Genomic DNA, 3,470 nt, shown 5'->3' with positions numbered 1-3,470 from the left:
ATGCGAGATGCTGGGCCTCTGCTGCCGCCAGGCAGGAGCATGACGCTTCCAGATGTCAAGGAGCGTTGCTCTCGGTAATGTAGCTCAAGTTAAAAAGCTGATCGTGAACACTAGGTACCTTTCTTTAAAGTCCATCCGTGTTGAACTGGTGAAAGCAGATGACAAAAGAGCCATGCCAGAAATCGCCAAGGAAGAATCATGCAAGTGATGTCACAAAACGCACCCGTGATTCCCTGTGCCGAGCACTGCTGCGCGGTGCCCACTGCGGTGCCAATCTTCGGGCAGGCTCTTCATGGACGCGCATGTTTAGAGTATGCTTTGTTTGCTTAGTGATAGACGCACTCAGGGGAACTAGTCATATATCATCTCCAGTAATTATCACACCTCGGCCTCTGCAGCAGTTTGGAGCGGACTGATACTGATCAGACTGAAGCACGTCATCAAATATTTGTCAATTACTCCCAGACCCAAATGAACAGAAATGTTCAAAAGGGACTCCTAAACGGGTTTTTGGAAAGCTTAAATCGGTAAAGTGCGTTTGAGACACCTCTTGCTATGTTTCCAATTGACGTTTCGCACTTGTAAATTTCTGGTTAACGTTGCGCAGGCTTTCATTCAGCGGCTCTTCTAGAGGGACCAATTCAACGCAGGGCGCAAATTATTGCAATATTTGTTGCCATGTTAGGGGCTGCATATTTATCAGCACAAAGAGAACAGCTGTCGACTCAGGAAATTCCCACCTGACTTTTGCATCCGCACGATACTGCTACGAACCAATTAAACGCCGACGACGCGGAAGAAGTTTAGGGTGTTTGGCGCACGCTCGCTGGCCGAATCCATCACAATGCGGTAGGTATGTTTCATTTCGCGGTGGCCATTCCACGGTGGCTTAGATATTCGCATTTACTATACAACTTAGATTACGCTGCGTTGCCCCAGCTCATGGTAGTCACTTGAAATGCTTCATTGAGTAGAACCCGATTGTTATCAGGTCCCGTTTCAAAATTCGCATACTCATAATTACTCATGTACGGATCAGTTCACAAAGATACTTCACGAATTTAAAGACCGCGACGCATTCACTAGGTCCACTTTTTATTCCGTTGAAACCAATGAGCCTACGTGGCGTGTTCTGCGCGTGGTCGCCTCACAATCTCGTGAGTGGTTCTGTTTGGTGGGGTTTATTTGGAGATTTTCTTGTTACAACGGCCAACAACGCCGACACCGACTTTTCTGCGACACGAGCTCCTTAACGCCATCGTGTTAAAAGGCGCCCATGTGCTGTGTGACGTCAGTGCACGTTAAAGATCCCCAGGTGGTCGAAATTATTCCACAGGCAAACTAGACTGAATAGAATCATGCAAGATGAAAACTTTTACCTTGTTACCATGATAGGCTTCAGATTACAGATATCGGCATGCGATGTCTTGCTACAGCTGAAGGAGCAGGTCATCTGTAGAAGGACTGTTGATACAAGGATCATTGTGGGACTGGATGCCTCCAAAGCTTTTGATAATGTCAAATCTACTAGTTCTACAGTTCTAGATTAAGGAACGCAACAAGCCAAAACAAAAAAAAAAACCAGCGGAAAAGCGATGGCAGACGCGCCAGTACAGGCACCAAAACCGATTAAGAACGTAACGCCCACGATAGGAATGCAGGTTGACTCCGCGGGTGGAACCCAGAACAAAAACGCGATGGACACCGAAACGGTAAACAAGCTAAAAAGTTAGTCCCCTCCCGATAAACAGAAGGAGGTTCAGCAGAACGAGCCGAAGAGGAGGCAGATTCCCTCAGAGGAGGGCAGGTCCATTTTGAAGGCTAGGTTAGACCTCTTAACGCAGCTGAAGGAGCGTATGTACGCTCAAGACGCTAGAATAAATGAAATAGCACTGAAACTATCATGAGATTTGAAGCGAGTACCAGCCAGACATGCCGGCTGCTCAAGCACATTTCTAACAAACATGCAGGGAGGACGAAGGTCAATCTTCGGACATTGGTTCAGGCTTTCGACATAAGCCGTGTGCTATACGTCGCCCCCTGTCTCAAACTGGGCAAAGCAGAAAAGTACAATATATAAATCATAATAGAACAGGGATTAAAACCGCACTAGGTCTCCCTCCGAACACTTCGATGGTAAAGCTTCTAAGGCTAGATGTCTCCAACACTCTGAATGAGCTTATAGAAACTGCACAGTGTCGCAGTATCAAAGACATATAAGAAGCAAAACTGGAAGAAAAGTCATCGAGCTCCTGGGGTTCCAACCCTCGGAGTGTTCAAAGCGGACAGATAACGTACCTAGAGCAACTAGGGATAGACTTCAAATTACACCGCTAGCAAAGAGCATGAAAGAGCATGCATCCGGTATTTCACGAAGGCAGACGCAAAGATAGGGCTGTGGCCTTGCAGGTCAAATTTGAAGGTAGATCCGATGTGCTCTACACGGACGCTGCCGAATACGACAGCAAGGCAGCACACAAAGTGGTTGTGGTTCGTGAGAGTAGAGATCCGGTCTCGTACTGCACCGTTAAAAACACAAGGGCAACAGAGGCAGAAGTTGCTATTGGTCTAACGAAAAACATAAACAAAAAATTTAGTACAAGGATGATAGTGACTTTAAGGCAGCCGTTAAGAATTATAATATAGGCAGAATCTCGGCTGTAGCCGCCAAAATTCTGACAGAAGGGCAAGTACCAGCAGAGAAAATCTCACTGATCTGGTTTCCGGCTCATCAGGGCCTTTGGGGGAACGAGAAGGCGCACGCGATCGCCCGAGGGCTCACTTTCTGGTCGATCGCCGCTGACGCCCCGCCTCTACGCGAGGAACCCCTGCCTCGAGGTAACGGACTCAGAACATTCCAAGAAATCATTTCTCATTATAAACTCGGTAGTAAGACCTATCCAGCAGGGGACAATCAGCTTAGCAGAAAAGAGGACATCATGTGGAGGAAAGTGCACACGGGCATAGTAGTAGTAGTAGTAAGTGGTTTTATTAAAATAATAAGAAAAAGGAAGGAAAAGATTTGTGCTTGCCCCGGCATCTCCCATCAATACTGAAGCACCTGAGCTGGGGCAGCGGAAATAAAAGATAGCAGGCAGAATGGAGAAATGAAATGAAAGAGGTCAGGGGACAGGAAGAGAGGATAGGGGGAGAGGCAATATACACAAATTATTTACACAATTAGAAATGTGTACAAATTGCGTGCGTGATTAGTTCATGATGGAGTGTTTCCAAACCCTCAACTGTGCAGTTACTGGCATCCGAAAGCCCTTAATCCTAGATGTACGCACTGCAATAGCATTGCAGATCGAGTCCACATAGTCTGGACCTGCCCTTTCTATAACGACCCGAATAGAAATGTAGAATACTGGAAGACCTTATTACTCAACTACGAAGCAGAAGAGCAACACAAAGTCTGCAGTCTCGCCCTGACAGCCGCCGAGTCCCAAGGGATTCCAACCGACGGTTAG

General features: G+C 46.9%; 1 pseudogene; it reads left to right on the top strand.

The window, feature by feature from the left end:
- Positions 1–3,470, top strand: LOC144120214 (uncharacterized; annotated as a pseudogene).

The sequence above is a fragment of the Amblyomma americanum genome, chromosome 2, assembly GCF_052857255.1.
Source record: "Amblyomma americanum isolate KBUSLIRL-KWMA chromosome 2, ASM5285725v1, whole genome shotgun sequence".
NCBI lineage: Eukaryota > Metazoa > Arthropoda > Arachnida > Ixodida > Ixodidae > Amblyomma > Amblyomma americanum.
The sequence above is the reverse complement of the archived record's forward strand: the minus strand, read 5'-3'. Positions and strand labels throughout refer to the sequence as shown.